The sequence below is a fragment of the Miniopterus schreibersii genome (genome assembly GCF_964146895.1).
Source record: "Miniopterus schreibersii genome assembly, chromosome: 15".
Lineage (NCBI taxonomy): Eukaryota > Metazoa > Chordata > Mammalia > Chiroptera > Miniopteridae > Miniopterus > Miniopterus schreibersii.
Genome location: NC_138115.1, coordinates 7495617 through 7513464, shown reverse-complemented (window position 1 = coordinate 7513464; position 17848 = coordinate 7495617). Strand labels below are relative to the sequence as shown.

Below are 17848 nucleotides of genomic sequence, written 5' to 3'. Positions count from 1 at the left end.
GAAAAAGAGATCTGATCAGTCCAATAAGCTTCCTCAATACTTTACCTGTACATCTCTAAGAACCCCTTTTACCAATATTGTAAATTTTTGTTTCTTAACCTGTCACCCCTTGACCTTTGGACAGAGAGTCTTTGTCTGTCTGTGTGCAAAGCTCAGGGCCTGGCACATATACAGTAGCTTGAAGATAAACCACTTGGAGACACACTGGGGGAAGACATGCAGACAGAAGTGGATTACAAGAAGGAAGGAGAGGAGGTAGGGATGTGATAGAAATAAAAATGAAAACAATAAAGGGTAGAGCTTCTAAGGTCTCAAAAGATGGTCATAATCTAGATATTTATTAGTAAGTTCTTACAAGTTAGATGAAATATTAATACAAGAGAAAATTTATAATTAAAACCTTCCTTGGGAAGAAGGAATGGCTTATGCAACCTTCCTGGAGTTGATGCCAAACAAATGTGGCATGCTGACAGCAAAGTGTAAATAATACTGATTAAAATTACTTTTCTAAAGATAAACAGAAGGCTAAAATTCCTGCTGCTAATACTCAAACTATTAATAATTTTGATTCCAGTTTGATACTTTTGGGGGGAGGAGAATAGAGGATTTTAGAGGGCATTTTAAATAGTTAGAAACCAATGTATTACTGCTGGTATTAATGATTCTTGGGGAAATTCATGATGTCACTTGCTTTGAACAATATGAGGACCAGCTGTAAGTGGTACAGAGTGAAGACTAATGACAAACTGTTCACATGCAAAATTCAGGCTTGTTGAAGAGGACCTCTTGGGCAGCACCAGATTGTTAGGCTGAATTATTAGCTCATTTTAATTGCAAGTGTGAAAAGATATTGCGCTTTGCAAGATGGTACTCAGCCAGCGGTCTGATTCTTGGCTGAAAGAACTTCACTCAAAGCGCTGTGGTGTCAGAGCTCTCGAGTACACGTTGCGGATAGTCAGTGTTGATACCCTGTATTTTTATAAGGTGTGTTCAAAATGTATTTGGTTATATTCAATAAGTAGTTCTCATCCCAAGGTTTTCAATTATCTTATATTTTATACTTATCCAAGACAATATATTTGTGTACTCTCAGATGAGGATTACTAATCCGCCTTGGATTTTTTATTTCCAGCTCATACACTTTTATTGACAATCTTATGCTTTCTGTAGAAAAAAAAGGAAACTTAATGAAATTTATTAGTAAGGGCTTCATTCATATTCAATAAAAGATGTTTGAATATCTTGGTTTGACAGTCTCTTAAGTCAAGCCTGATGAGTTTATAACGTAATTAGTCAGATTTGGGGCAAAAGCAGGCAAAGGCTAGACTGCATGCAGCAGCAGATGGTACCAATGAGTGGGATTTGCAATGACTGTGTAAGTGGCCACATCTGAATCCTGGGTCATAAGAAGATCTCACACGGAAGCTGGTAACCATAAATCAAGCAAGATCCCTCCCGTTTCCTCACCCCACACTATGTTCACTCTAACTCCAATCCCATTCATTTTACTTCCAAACTACATTTTGCACGCACGGTTTTTCCACTACCTGAGCTACCACAATGGATCTCTTGGTTTAGATCCTTTGTTTAATCCATGCTCCACATGGCAGCCCAAGGGATTCTGTAAAAACACAAATCTGATCATATCACCCTCAGTGAATTTCCTTGCACATAGGATAAAGCAAAAAACTCTTTACACCGACCTAAAATGTCTTGCCATCCTCCAAAACTCATTTTACATTACTCTCCATTGACCTTCTTAATATTTACTTTCATCTTAAAAGTTAAGGTTTATCAGCATCATGCACACATTTGCCCCGGTGTCCCCACCTCTCCTGCATCGCTCAAGTGGCTCAGCAAGTATGGCACTTTTCTGGATGAGGCCCACCCCTGGTGGCTTTAGAGGTCAGCGGGAGGCATTTGGGGCTATTTTAAATGAGAGGGAGAGCCATTGGAGCACCGTGGTTGAGTATTATCTATTCTGATTCACGTTTTTAAGTTCACTCTGGCTGTGTGTGGAGAGTGGAATGTAAGGAAGTCACAATGGCAGCAGCGGGAGCCACTCAGCAGACAGTGAGGTCTTCCACACCCAGCGCCACGCTCCGGGCTAAAGAGAGCCGTGCCCGGCTGCCCCGTGAACAAATCAACAGTGAAGAGTTAACAAACAGTAGACCCAAAGAACAGGTCAAACCAAGGGTGACTTATAGCCCGTAGAAACTCACCTCATATCCATTTGTGACCTTCCCGTCAGAAATCGGGACGACCGACCCCTGCTGCTCTGGAGGTCAGCCAGCCCTGTGCTCCTACATCAGGCAGAGTGCATTTTATGATTAATCTTAACCCCCCACCTCCCGTAGGAGGGAATCATCTAAATGTTTTACTAAGGGAGGAGAGACAGTAAATGATCTCTCCAAACATCCCCTTTAAACTCCTTTCAATTAAATTTCCAAACCCACACTTTCCAGTGGGAACTCAATGGTGGTAAACAAATACCCTCCTTCTGCCCGTGAGATCTTAGAGATGGCCCTGCGTCTGTCATCACGGAACAAAGATAGTAGCACAGACAAGATCTCGAGCCTCCTTGTCACCTTCACTTGGGCTAACTATATTCCACAAGGCAGAAGTTGCCGCGTTAAATGAGGAGGTTGCTGTGGTCTTGCCCGCTTGAGTCCTCACACACCCTCCTTTTCTTTACTGAGCCTTGTTGCCTTTTCCTCCTTGCCATGGATGCCTCTCCCTGATCTGCAGATTTCCTCTGGGGTCTATCTAAACAGCAAGCTCCTTTGATCTAGAGCCCCGTCAAAGGAAGGATCTATATTTCCAACATCCAGCACCAGCTGCCTCCCTGTTGACATTCATCTTCTGTCTTTGCCAGATCCAGACAATAGGGGATGGAGAGTGTTAATCTAAAGATTCGCCAGACACCAAACCATAAATCTGCCCTGGGGAAGGTAGACTTGGGGCATTTTTGATTTGCTTCTCACAGAAGACTCTAGGCTCTGTTTGATCCTGCTCTGCCTTTGCCCTGAGAGGTTGAATCACTCACAATGCTGAAATTCAGTTCCTGCAGAGCATCTCATATCCAGAAGAGCAGAGAAGGAGAACAGAAGCACCAACTATTCACTTCAGAAACTGAGTCAGAAAACCCAAGGGAGACATTGTAGAGATAGCATAGTTAGTTGTTTTGAGAAGCTTTGTTTTCTAATAGAGTAAAGCAAGGGAGATGTTTCCCATTTCATAGCCATATTCCTAATGAGCAACACTGAGATTTTTTTCTACTTGCACTGTCTGTGAGTGCTTTTAAAAAAAAAAAAAAAAAAATCTGTTAGGATAAAAGTTCTTAATTAGAATCCAAATAATAAGATGTTTACAAGAGACTACTACCAATAAACTAGATATCTGCAGTATATTTTCACAGAATCCAATTGTTAAATAGCAAACCTGATTTCCCTGTATACAAAATGATAGATTAGGCCATTGTGACTGCATCATTATATCTTGTCTGCAAGCACAATTGATAAACGATTTCCCTTGCAAAGTGATTTCGTATTTTTGTTTGGACTTTTGTTTCCCCTGAGATTAACTGGGCTGTCAAGGTGTGTGGCTACAGACTTAAAGATCATTTTTCCTCTCTTTTTTTTTTTTTTTGTCAAAGAAATCTTGGACATACTAAATAAGTTACATCTCTTAACCCTTCCTACTTGTTCTGGCTTAAGAAAATCTCTATTTGAGAATGCCAGTCCTATGGACCAGTGCTAAAGCTTCATAAATAGTGGGCAATTCTCTGTATCAATTAAACATCTGCATTGCATCTCTCCAAATAAAGTTTAGGCTCCTTTATACTCTTGGGATCATCCATACATTGACACTTAAAAGGGATGCCCTAAAGTGTCCAGAAAGAAATGTTTCATTTTATATGTCAAGAATGAATTTGTAGTGGCTTCTTAGAGTTCTGTGTTTGGAAGGATTCTGAGGCTACATCCATCCTTAGTATGAAAGAGTGCCAAGATCAGCAAGGCCGCCTTCCATAGGAATGAGATGTTTCATAAGGGCATGCATGAGCTCCCTCTTCACAACTGACCTCTAATGTGTTTTCGATGGACAGACTTCACCTTGAACTGCTCACTTCACCCCATCACTTGATAAACCAAAGACTTTCCCCCCACTTTTTTTCCAGTTTACCTCCACATGAGGGAATAAACCTGGGCATGCACTTCAACCTCAACTTACCTGCAACATGGCTCAGTCTTTGTGCATTGGTTTCCAGACTAATTTTCTAAGTAATTTGTAGTAGAGTGCGCCTAAGGGAGAATTTCATAATGAATTATGCTTTCCAGATAATATTTTTATATTTAAATGCCAACCTGGGGCTTTAAAAAGCATGAAAAATAGTTTCTCCCCCACACAGGCACACACAGACTTTTGTGCCTCACTGCATCGTACCAAAATGGCCAGTCTTACCTTATTATGTCAGCCCTGGAAATCCATTCCTTTTCTTTGCTCTTGAAAGCAATGCTCAAGAATGTCTTGAAACCTCAAGATTAAGGTTCTATATTCAGAAGTGAGCTCTAAGCCTATGCACAGAAGAGGCCATCATCTTCTAGCATACAGAAAAGATTTGGGTTGCAATTTTTACTACAGTGCACTTTGATGAATGAAACTAGCTTAGCATTCCTTCCACATTAAATACTAATGCAGATTTCAGCTCTTTTAATAACTGGCAATCAAGAAACACAGCTTAAAAACCAAACTTCTTATAAAAAATAACCTGGGCCCGGCCAGTGTGGCTCAGTGGATTGGGAGTCGTCCCATGCACCAAGAGGTTATCGGTTCGATTCCCTGTCAGGGCACATGCCCTGGTTGCAGGCCTGATCCCCAAATAGATGTTTCTATCTCTCTCCCCTTCCCCTTCCTTTCTTTTTAAAATCAATAAAAACATATCTAAAATATAATCTGGGAAGAGGGGAAATAGTCACATGTGGTTAAATACACATTTGTAGTCAGTGCAGTAAATCATGGAACAGATTAGTTAATTATCCAGAAACATACAAAATTGTTCTCTGAATTGTTCTTCTAATGTGCCAGCTCTCCATTGACTCATTACTAAATTATTTGCCAGTTAATGAATTTTCTTTTCTTCAAATGGTTTTTGAGCTAGAAGGAGCTTGCACTGACGAAATCCTTTCTGAAAGGAGAGAGGCTGTACCCATACAGCCCTAAACCAACTGGTTATAAAGCTGAAAAATTCTGTTGAACCACAAGAAAGTTTTCTTTTTGTGTAAACCAGTGGTTATCAGCCATTTATTTTATAACACCCTCTTAACTATTCTGAAATAAAATTCACAGATAATATAACACATCAACATATCATTTAAATAAATAAATATGCCCTAAGGGGGAAGGTCACTTATAATATATTATGCATTTCAATATTTGCATGTTTACACACTAAACTAAAATTCATAATAAAGGAGTCAGAAGATTTCATCCGTGCATAAGAGCACAAAAGCTACCTGTACTCTCGACCCTTGGAACAGCCCAAATTGTACTCAGGCACTTCCCCCACAGCCCCCAGAGGGATGCGCCTTGATTGAGAACCACTGCTTCTACAACACTAAACGGTTGGCTTGATAGTCCGTTTTTGATAGTATAGGTTCCTGGTTTGATTCATGATTGGATGAGCTAGTGCTGTCATAGCCATTGGTGAGAACTTAGAACCACAAGCCTCAAGTTTTTTCATCTCTGTTTCTAAGTATAATTCTCTAAAAGCACAGTTCTAATGAACAGAGCTTAGAAACTTGCCCAGTTCCATGGCCTGCCACACACTTGTACCCACAGAGAAAAACAGCAGAAACCTAAGGGGCAAATAACAACAGTCCACCCCACAGACAGCCTGAGGTTTGTCTTTTGGGCAGAAGTTGTAAGGTGTTCTCTATGTCCCTTGAGCTGGGCCTCTCTAAAACTCCACGAAACATCTTCCTTGTGAGCGCAGAGTCTGAGAGTGGCTTGCTCGTATCCCCAGAGTTTCCACACTGATTCCATTTCTCACTGGGAGTCAAGTGTTTCACCTTCTCCGTGTCTCACCTGTGGGGGGCTGGAGCCGTACACAGGCCCGCACCCATCCTGGAAGGCAATGAGTGTGTTCCCTCCGTTAGGCTTCACTGGAAATACGTCCAAGATAGAGAGGAACAAATTATTCCCTCAGGGTTGTTCTTCTTAAGTTACCCTGGAATAAAAATAAGTTTGGGTTTGTCTTCAGGTGACTCGCAGGGATAGAACAAAAATAAATCAAAGCATTTCAGTATGTCAACAGTATGTTTCCTTCTTCACTTAGACCTATGATAAGATCTCCTGCTTGCTAATAGGTATCAGTGGTGGATATATATATATATATATATATATACTCTATATCATATTATTCTACACACAGGATCCAGGTATTCAGGCTACACATACTTTGTTCTTTTTATCAATCACTAACTTACAAGGAGTTACCCTCCAGTCCCTTGGATAATTTGCCGCCTGAAGAGAACAGAATATTTTCATGATCAGTCCATAAGCAGGCAATAACTAAAAATAACATAACTCAAGTTCTATACTTTCAGTATTGGACAAGCAGGACAGGTACAAACGTATAAGATGTCAGGACCTGAGTTTCATGTGAAGCAGATTTCAGGAGAATCACTCAGCATGTGCATTACAAAAATCTTTTGTTCTGGTTTTTAGACTCCACCATCCACGACACAGACGCTTCATCAGGTCGGCGCTCCTCGTGGTCACCAGATGGCTGCCACATAGTTCCAGGTTTCACGTGTGGATGAGGCAAGATCCAACAGAAAAGACACTTAAGAGTGAAGTAGAACCTTCTAGAAAAGTTCCTTCTGAGAAGGTCCCCCAGCTAGCCTCTCATTTTGGGGGTGGGGGTGGGGGTGGGGGTGGGGCAGAACTAAAATAATTGACAAGGGGAGTTCTTGATGAGCTCAGACAAATCAGGACCCACGGACCCACGCTTCAGCTGAAGAGGTTCCCTTTCCTGAAGGAATAACTTGAGGAAGATGAGAGTTCTATTGAAAGGAATGAGAAGGCCCCTCTTTTTTATAGGGTATGAGAAAGAAGAGAGAAAATACTGTCACATAAGGTTTTTAGAAACTAGCAAGAAATCTCCATTTTCTAAGTTCCCTTGTTTGGAGCTTTCTCAGCCACTTCCACAGGCCACGCCTTCTGGACAGTGGCGCCTTGCTTCCCACCCGCGCTGCATCCCATCGGCGCCATTGCTTGTACAGAATTTTCTCTTTAATTGCTCACTGAGACTTCCAAGCCAAGTCATCAGGATGCCTAAAAGAGCTCACTCAGTTGCAAATTGTTATTATTTATTAATAATCTAAATGACTTGAAAGTTGCCTTTTGCTGAGTGTTTACTAGGTCCTAGGTGTCAAGCATTGTGCTAAATGCTTCCCAGGTGCTTCCATGCGTGGACTTATTTAACCATTGTAGTATCTCAGAGTAAGGCACTTTTTATCATTCTTCTTTGATCAAGAAACCGAGCATCAGAGAGGTTAAGGAACGTGTTCAAGTTCACAAGTTGAAAGTGGCAGAGCAGGTTCTTACGCCTGTGCTTCTCTGACTCCATAGTCTATGTTTGATGTCTTCTTTCTAATTAGAAGCTATAGTAAATGAATTGATATGATTGATCGACTTCTGTGTTCATAATTACACATAGCTCTTGCCTTCCTAATAGCTCCGTGAGTACAAACATTATGATATCCTATCCTCAGAGTTTGTGAGAATTCAGAGTGGGCTGGGGTCATTCCCAGAATGGCTAAAGGTCACCAGATGAGTGAATCAGAGGAAGAGCTGAGAATGAAAATAAGAGTTTTCACTCTGAGATCATCAAATTCCTTTTTCAAAAAACAAAACATTCATCCATGAAGTTTTGGTTCTTAGCATCATGGTCCAAGTTGCCTCCTCATGGCTCTAGTGAATACTAGGTAATGATATTAACATTGGTAGGAGAAAGCACACCCCATAAAGGAGAGTTGTTTTCCATGGCAAGGAGACGGGTCAGAGGTTGTGGATAGGAACCACAGTCATAACAGGTACCCAAATGCCCCTTCTTCCTAGCCCTGGTTACAGAAATCGCCCTTATAAAACTTGCTATCTCAGAGAAAAGTACAGTATCAGCTTTAACTTTGTCCACAGGACAAGATTGCTTATGACACATCTGTTGCCCAGCCAACCAAAAGAGCATCTTAGTCTGTAGCCCCACTGAGTGAGACAAAGTGATGCTGTGGTACTCAAGAAAGAGGGAAACCAAGACAGGAGAGGTGAGTGAGTCAGGAGAGGTGAGCAACACGCACCAGCTGCTCAAAACGTGGCCTCTAGTTCAATAACAAAAGTCTGAGTTTCAGAGTGCTGAGGAAAGATTATCCTTGCTGGTAGGTAAAGGGCAACTTCTCCATGGGAAAGGGGTGCCCTCAAATCATTGCCTTCTCCTCCCAAGTAGCCATTAGACCCCTTCAAAGGTCAATCAGATTCAACATGGGGTGAAGCCATTGTGTTTGTCTGAAACCCATGATTTGCAAATAGAGATTGGCAGGATGAAACACAAGGCCTGAACCTTGAAGCATAGCACAGATGCACCTACTTCTAGTCACTGGTTCTGATTCAGGGCAGCCTGCCTCTGGGAGGCTAGAGAAACCCTTCAGCAACTGTTAGGAGTGTAGGGGTGCGGGCTTAATGAGATGATGTTCCTTTGGAAATCTATTTGAGGTATTTTTATGTTAGAGTATTTGTTTTGTTAGAAAATGGTATTTGTAAGTTAGAGGATGTTTGTTGCAGTTAAATTAGAGTATGTAGGGATTGATCTTAGAAAACCACCATAAATCAGACCTTTACCTTCTACCCTGTTGCTGAGTCCAAAGAGAGAGAGAATGTTCCCTCTTGTAACCCATTTGCCACACCTCTCCCAGCAATTTTTCACAAAATCTGTCATATAGCAGCTTGTCACTCCTTCAAAGAGATCCTCTTGGACCATTCATCTAAAGTAGCCATGCAACATTTTATTAAATCCTCACCTGAGGACATGCTTATTGATTTTAGAGAAGGGGGAGAGAGAGAGAGAGAGAGAAGGCGCGCGTGAGAGAGAAATCAATGTAAGAGAGAAATATCAGTAGGTTGCCTTCCACACACACCCCGACCAGGGATCAAGCCTGCAACCTAGGCATGTGCCCTGACTGGGAATTGAACCAGCTACCTTTTGGTGCATGGTAGGACACCCAACCAGCTGAGCCACCGAGGCCAGGGCCCAACATTATTTTTTTTTAATATATATTTTTTAATGATTTCAGAGAGAAAGGAAAGGAGAGGGAGAGAGAGATAGAAACATCAATGATGAGAGAGTCATTGATCAGCTGCCTCCTGCACATTCCCTGCTGCAGATCAAGCCTGAAACCGGACATGTGCCCTGACTGGGAACAGAACCTCAATCTCCTGGATCCTAGGTCGATACTCAACCACTGAGCCACACCAGCCGTGCCCAATATTATTATTTTTTTTTTTTTTTACCATGCTTATCTCCAAACGGCTTTCACTTGCTTATGACCTATTTCCCCACAATAAAGTGTAAACTCCATGAGAGCTGGAACCCTATCTACTGTAACAGTTAAGATGAGCATCTTTGTCAGTCACAGATAATCCAAACTAACAGTGGCTTAAAAAAGATGAGCACTTGTTTCTCTCTCACATAGAGGAATCCAGAAGCAAGCAGTCTCCAGAGCTGGCTCCAAGATCTTCAAGGGACTCGGCTCTTTCAATCTTTTAAATCTGCCACCTTCAAAAGGCTTTCTATTAAGGTTCAGTCATGGCTTCTGTTCTCCAACCAGCAGGAAGGAGGACTGTGAGGAAAAAGCAAGACCTTCCCTCCTTTAAATATACTTCCACTTACATCTCATTGGCCTAAACCGAGTCACATGGTCATATCTTCTGCAAGAAAGGCTGGGAAAGGTCATCCTTATTTTTTTGAACAGGCCCAGGCAAAAATCAGGGGTTTTATTAATAAAGAAGAGGGGAAACTAAAGCCACACTGCAATAAGCAGTTGAGGAACAATTGTCTTATTTGCCGCGCAGAACCCAGTACCTGCTAATGCTTGGCATAAATTGAAAGGCTGAGAAAACACCTGCTGAATGAAAATGAGAGCCTGAGTGGCATTCTTGAACTGATTCACTCAAAGCCCTCCCATTGCTTGTAGGGTGAACACTCAAAATCTTAAGATGGTCCACAAAGACCTGCGTTATCTGAACTCTAGACGCCTGCCCAGCTTTCAGTCTGCCGCTGCTCCCTCCCCTGCGGCTCCAGCAGTGTTCACTTTCCTGGTTCCTGAAATACTCTCTCCAGGTCACTGCACATGCCACATCCTTGCCTGAGTTGTTCTTCCCCACTCTGTCTATGGATTTCTTACTCCTGTCTTGGTCCTTTCCTATCCCTAAGTCGTGAAATAGTTCCTGGGAAATAGGAGACGCTCAATAATTGTTTCTTAATTGACTGAACTTAAACATGTACTTTCTCAGAAGGGCTCTGTGACTCTCCAGACCAAGTTGTGATCCCTCATGTATATTTCAAAGCATCCTAAAATTTCCTTTGTGGTACTGTGTACTCTTAAATTATTTACTTAATTAGTTAGAGGCGTTTATTAAATATCTGCCTTCCTCTCTGGATAAAGATGCTAGGTTTATGTCGGTCTTACTCTCAGCTGTATCCTTAGAGCCTCGAAAAAGTATGTGACACATAGTGGGTGCTTCATAAATACCTGTTGACTATGGATAAATGCCTAATATGTGTAAGCTACTATATAAAGCTTTAGGTGAATCAAGTAAAATGCCCATTCCTTGCTCTCATGGAGTTGATGTTCTAAGGAAGACATATGAGCATACATACACATTCAGGAAAAGACTATGCAATAATATTTTGCATTGATTGAATTAAACAGACTTAATGAGCACTTGCTTTTTGCAAATAAATGAAATTATTGTCCCTCAAGGAGCTCACAGTGTAATAAGAAGTATGAATTGCTAATCATTTTGCAGTATTTATTTTCCACTTTTTCCCATTAAAAATAGAATTTTCATTCACCCACCAAAGTTTCAGCAGGACATGTGCTGCCTTGCTATAAAACTACTTTTTCTAGCCTCCCTTCAATCAGACATGAACATATAACCAAACCTGGCCAATGTGCTGTGAGCAGGAATGAAGCCTGCAACTCTAGGTCATGATCTCCTCAAGGAGGCTGCTTGATCCCTCTTTTCTTTCCCCCTTCCAGGTGGCTGGGAAATAGCAATAACTAGAGCTACTTCCTTGGACCCAGAGATAGAAGCTCCGCGTTTAGGATGGTACCGCCACTCTGGACTGTTCATTCCTTGTTCTGTGTTAGAAAAATAAAACTTGACTTGTATTTCAGTCACCATATTTGGGGCCTCTCTGTTACTGCAATTTAACATATCCAAATAAAAGGGGCAAACAAATAAATATAGTATGTTAAATGTAACAATAACAGAAGTTCAGAGGCAGAGCCTGATCTTACCTAGATATTAGTGTCTAAAAAAATAAATGTTTTACATTAGCTCTAAATCGCCCCGAAAGTACAGCAGTAGTCAGTGTTTCTCAGGGCCTTTACAGAATGCTTCACGTCCTCCAGAACGTGGAAGTCTCGACCTTCCGAACAAAGGCTCAGCCGTCACTGTCTGCGTTGGTGAGACCCCGAAATCATTCCACCCTTCTTCCCCTGTTTTACCTTCGTGCCTGGCTTACTTTCATCCCCTCCTGTTTCTGGCTGAAGCAACAGGGGCCTTGCCTGCTGTGTGCAGTTGAACTGGTGCAAGCCAGGTGGGCATTGGAAGCCCTCCATGGAGGTGGCCTAGAGAACTTGGTGCTTAACTCTGTCTGAGGAGTGAGCGCAGAATACTTCACAGAAGAGCTTTGCAGAATTCCAAGGGAAAGGGAAACAATGAATCTGTTCCTATCTCTAGAAAAAGACGTGGCATTCAAGACGTTTACCTTGCTGGATTTGCCGGATCCCGTCCTGGATGAGTCTGTATATCCCATCACTCACGGCTGCTCTCCAGAAGTGCGGCTACATCTCAGCCACCGTGGCCATGGGCGCGCCTGCACTGACTGGGGGATGTAACTATGACATGTGCATATGATGTGACACTGGTTTTGTCAAAAGCACTAGACAGAAAATATTTCACATTGTCTACAATAAGCCTCATACAAGGAAATAAGATGTCACCTAAGTGGTAGGTATTTTAATTTTTTACTTAAGCACATCCACTTGGCTTATATTGAAGGCTTACTGCCAATCAGTTCACAGTCTGGTCCAGTTCTGCATTTCACCTCAAAACAGAATCCCAGAGTCTATATCTTGTTACACTTTTCTCCTGAGAGCTCATGAAGTTGTGGTCAGGATACTAGGAACTAACTCAACAACCTAATTACCTCCCTGTGGTAGACTGTCTGCAAAAATAGCCTCCTGCAATTCCACCCATCCCTGAAATACGTGCCATTCCTCCTACCAAGAGGTGGAGTCTATTCCCCTTTCCATGACCCTGGGTTGGCCTCACGGCTCTCCTTCACCAGCTGGAGTGATGCTATGTGACTTCTGGGCCTACACCTTAAAGACACTTGGCAGGTTCTGCTTTGGCCTTTGGGATCCAGCCACCATGTGAAAAAGCTGGGGCTAGATTGTTGAATGATGAGAGATCATGGAGAGACAGAAAGAAAAGTAATTCAGACCCCCGTTGTCCCACCCTTCCTAGCTGAGGCCCAGACCTGTGAATGAGGTCATCTTGGTTCCTCCAGCTCCAGTCAAGCCCCACCAGCAGGCACCACATGGAGCAGAGATGCGCCATCCATGCCAAGCCCTGGCCAACTGGCAGAATTGTGAGCCACTGAGCGGTTGTGGTTATTTTAAGCCACTGAATTGTGTGGTGGTTTGTCATATGGCCACGTGAAACTAAAAGAGGCTAAGAGACTAAAGCACCAGGTTCACCACAGCTAGGCAAGTCGCAAAGCTGGGATCTGAACTGGGGGCAACCCAGCCTCAGAAGCCACACCTTTGACCACGATTCCACGTTGACTGTTGGATGTAAACAGAAAGCAAAACAGATGAAAAAGTAGATCAAAACCACAGCCTAAGAGGCAGCTACAAACAAAGGAGCAGAAAACACAAACAAAACAGGACTGGGTCAGGGCGCTGAGGTGATGGAGGCAAGAAAAGTAATAGAAAACAGCATGGTTTTTTTAGGTCCTGTCAGAGGTGGAACACATTTACCCTGATCTTCATGCACATATACTGTCCCTTAGGAGTTTCATGGGGGGACAGCAGTTAGGAGCTTGACCTCTCAATGAGGCATCTCCAGTCTCCACCCCCATCATCTTAGCTGTGTGCTCCCGTCACATCACTTAACATTCCTGACCCGTATGCTATCCATCTGTAAAACCAGACACAATAATTTGGTCTAACTCATAATTTAATATAAGAATTAATTCACATAATACACTCTTGGTTATATCTCAATAAATGAGAGTTACTATTTTGATGGAAACCTGCTCCCCACTGTGGCCCAGAGACCCTCCTCCTTACATTTTTGGCATTGTGCTATGTTTGGTTTGGTCTCAAATCTTCCACATTCTATCTCCAAATTCATGTGCAGTGTCAGTCACCAGATGTCTGCTCTCCCACACGCCGTAGGTTAATTTCTCCTTATACACACACTGCTAAACTGCCATACCTGTTTGGCCAACAGGTTCAGAAAACTCTAGTTTAAGCCCCCAAATTGATTGCCAAATCTGAAAACCCCCTTTCCAACTCAGGAATCTCATTTTGCATCTCTTGCCATGTTAAACAGTACATAAATTACCCCCTGATCAAGGCCAAAGCTCTTTCAAAGGGTCCGTTCCTTTCTTTTCTTCTCTTATCATCAATCTTTGTTGCTAGTCAGGTCATTTATTTTTATAATGACATCTAAGCTCTCTGCTCCCATGGGCTTCTGATACAGTCTGCTCTCTCTCGGTGTATAACGCCCCAATCCTCCCTCTCTTTTCCCATTATCTCAAATTCCCCAACCACTAGAGTGATACCAACAAGCTAGCAACTCACTCAGCTGCCAGACCTCTTCCAAGCACTCATTAATTCCGCTGGTTTGGGAGCAGCATGCCTCACCACCAGATGAGAGTCTTTCCTTCACCTTTCATTTCCTAGGCAAGGTGCCTGCACCTTTGAGTGGCTGTGATGGATTGGTTTTTACTTTAATTTATTTCAACATGCATAAAGAAAGCATGAGGATCCCAATTCCCTTGATTAATGTACCAATCCACCCCGAGAGCCTTCATTTTTTGCTCCCAGTCATGTTTAGAAAGACTCGCCCACAACATGTAATACTGGTAGTTGCCAAATTCTACTTGGGGCGACATTCTTTTCCGGGGTTTCCTGAGACTCAGTGTGGAGCCATCCTCTGAGGTGGGGTGGCTCGAAACCAGCCCTCACCTTAAGTTTCATCTTGGGTTTTGCATCTTTGCCTTTTTTGGGGCTATCCCGAGCCACCTGACTCTTAGAACAAACATAGAACACACTCTTAGAGAGCCTGGTCTAACCAAAGAATCATGCCTTGTGCTTCCAGCAGGGAGAAACAAGCCACCACAGCATAAAGCATCAGTGGCTTCTGCCAAAAATACTGGTGGCACTTACAGAGGGTATCCATAAAGACAGAAAGGGCATTTTACTCAAGAAAGGAAAGGAGAATGAAGTCCAATGACATTTGCTCACTTTCTGAAAACTTGAAAAACAACAGATAAAAAGACAAGTCAAAAGTATCCTCTAAAACCTATTTTCCTAAAATAGATGAGAGATGGAAGCCCAGGTAGAGTCAACCCAATGCTGTCGGCTATTAGATAATAACAAGGATATTCGATGAAAGTGTCAGAAAAATAATATGAGGACATTTTTTATTCAAAGCCAGTTTCCCATATTTTTAATACAAAGTATAAAAAAATATCCAACAGGTCTGGGGGAGTGGAGGAAGTGGCTTCCTTTGTTCATTGCATGTAGACAAACAGATCACGAAGATGTGAGTCTTCCCCTCTTGGGACCTGGCGAACTGCAAACTGCAGGAGCCAGCAGAGGGAGGACCAGGTGGAGACTAGGAAGCTGGCGACAGAAATGCCGCAGCGTCTGTCTAGTTAAAGATGACTTCGCCATCAGCAACTTAACACTGGAGACATTCCCCTCACGGGGATCATCATGTCCGCCTTACTCCCTTTCTAAGGAGTAACTGTTGGCCATGTGCAATTTCTAACCTTCTCGGATGACACTGATTCCTTGGGAACATCACTCACACTAGTCCCTGTTTTGAAATTCCCCATATCCTCGCTTCTGACTGTTTTCTCTGACCCTTGTAACCCTATTTGCCCTATGTAGCCAGTTCAATGCACTCAGCTGTGCTGTGGAGAGTTCTGTGGTGCATCCAGCTATAATCTCTTGCTCCTTTGTCAGGATCCCATAATCATCATGACAGCTGTCACTCACTGGATCCTGTATGGAGGTTCCTCAAAAGATTAAAAATTGACCTGCCATTTGACCCAGTGATCCCACTTCTAGAAATATATCCTAAGAAACCCTAAACACCAATCAGAAAGAATTTATACATCCTATGTTCACAGCTGCGCAATTCACAATAGCTAAGATCTGGAAACAGCCCAAGTGCCCATCAGTAGGTGAGTGGATAAAAAAAGCTGTGGGACATTCACACCACGGAATACTATGCAGCTGAAAAGAAGACTCTCTTACCCTTTGGGATAGCGTGGAGGGACCTGGAGAGTATAATGCTAAGGGAAATAAGCCAGGAAGAGAAAGAAAAGTGTCACATGATCTCACTCATATGTGAAATCTAATGAACAAAATAAATTTATGAACAAAATAGATCCAGAGACATAGAAGCTTGGAACAGACTAGAAAATCTCAGGGGAAATGCAGAGACGGGGGATTGGTTGTGGAGAGATGAATCAAAGAGCTTATATGCATATATGTATAGCCCATGGACACAGACAATAGTGTGGAGAAGGCTTGGGGGGCTCACGGATGCTGGATGGAAAGGATCAATGAGGGGGAAAAGGGGCCATCTGTAATACTTTCAACAATAAAGATAAATTGAAAAATAAATCAATAACTTTAAAACCCTCTGAAAAAAATAAATACATAAAATAAATAAATAAATAAATAAATAAATAAATAAATAAATAAATAAATATAAGTCAAGAGGTTGGACAATATCACCAGAGGCAGCCACTGTCATGAGAGGAAAACAAGATACTTCAGAAGGAAACAGATGCTATGGAACAAGACGTTCCCCAAACAGGTACTGTCAAGACACACAGATACCCAGCCAGGCACTATTTGTGGCAGCCGGTATCTCGAGAGGCAGCCAGTATTGGGAGAGGAGACACTATCGGGAGCGGAAGACACTATTGGGAAAGGCAGCCACTCTTGGGAGAGGCAGCTACAGGGACCGGACTATGTAGTGACAGGCATTTACACAGCCATTTCCATGACAGGTTGAAGAAATGGCCATCGGAATATTAGGAAAGGAGCTGACAGGCTACAGCAAAGAGCACATCGGAATAGCAAGTGTTCTTCCACTTTCAGTCATTCACAATCAAGGACAGAAAAGGAGAAGTTCTGAAATAGACTGACTACTTGAAGGAACTGAGTGAGGACTTAAAACTAAGAAAATTGGAACTGCTAGAGATGCTAAAAGCTCTTAAAGATAAGAACAACCTCTTGTTCCAGAAGTTAATGTCTAACTTGGAGGAAAAACAAAGAAGTCCGCAGATTATTAGATAATCTGGCAGGGAAGGGGAGTGAAGAGTCCTCAGCCATGGGCTCATTAAGGACGCAGAGGAGACGCGGCAGAATCTGGAGATGAAAACAAGATGCTTCAGAAGGAAGCAGATGCTATGGAACAAGACGTTCAACACAGAAGAACCCAGTGTCGACAGAAAGCACCGCAGGTGAAAACCAAGCAAACTTGCAGGATGGAAAGAATGGCTTGAATGGAGAAGCGATTGAGCTCGGAATCGAAGCCTTGAAGAACTATGAGAAGGCCAGTGACCTGAAATTATCAATATACTTACAGAAGAATTTTGAGCCAAAGCAAGCATTTTTTAAACTTTCCTGGGTCCCAAAAACGTACTGTGGGCACTATAACTACGGGAAGAGCAACTAAGGGCAAACATGAATCTAACGTGAGAATCCTGGGATCAAAGACCCACACGGAACAAGGAACTAAAGGAAGTCAGTTAACGATGCAGGAGGGAGGCTCTTATTTCTGAGGTCACTGCCAGATGAATCCCTGAAGATTTCGAAGGCTTTCACTCCATTTGCTTGGACAGATTTAAAGACTAGGCATAGCCATTTGTGTCCATTAAAATCTCTCAAACCTTTACAAAAAAAAAGAATTCTGAGCAAGGAAACTTTTTTCTCAAAATATGGCTTTTAGTTTCAAAGACTTGTTACTTGACAAGTTAGGAGATGTCCATTTAGAACAAAATCCCTTTTAAAAAGACATTCTTCAAATCACTGGATACTACTGAGCAAGTTGGTTTCTTTACAAGCTAACGTATGGAGGGTGGAAATAAGCAGACATCTGCCAACATCCTGAGCAGGGCCGCTCAGACCATGAGAACTAATGACTAGAGCGCTGGACATCTTCTCTCATTTCTGTCTTTCCAATACCTGAGAAATTTTGGGAAAATTAAGATCTGTCTCCTTGTTTAATTTAGGGCAGGGATAATTTGGAG

At 42.4% G+C, this 17848-nt stretch overlaps 1 pseudogene across 1 annotated transcript; it reads left to right on the top strand.

Moving 5' to 3' along the window:
- The first annotated feature begins 16612 nt into the window (after positions 1-16612).
- LOC308568189 (putative coiled-coil domain-containing protein 196 pseudogene) lies at positions 16613-17547 on the top strand (annotated as a pseudogene). Its single transcript has one exon. The product of its transcript is annotated as a putative coiled-coil domain-containing protein 196 pseudogene (transcript).
- Positions 17548-17848: the final 301 nt, after the last annotated feature.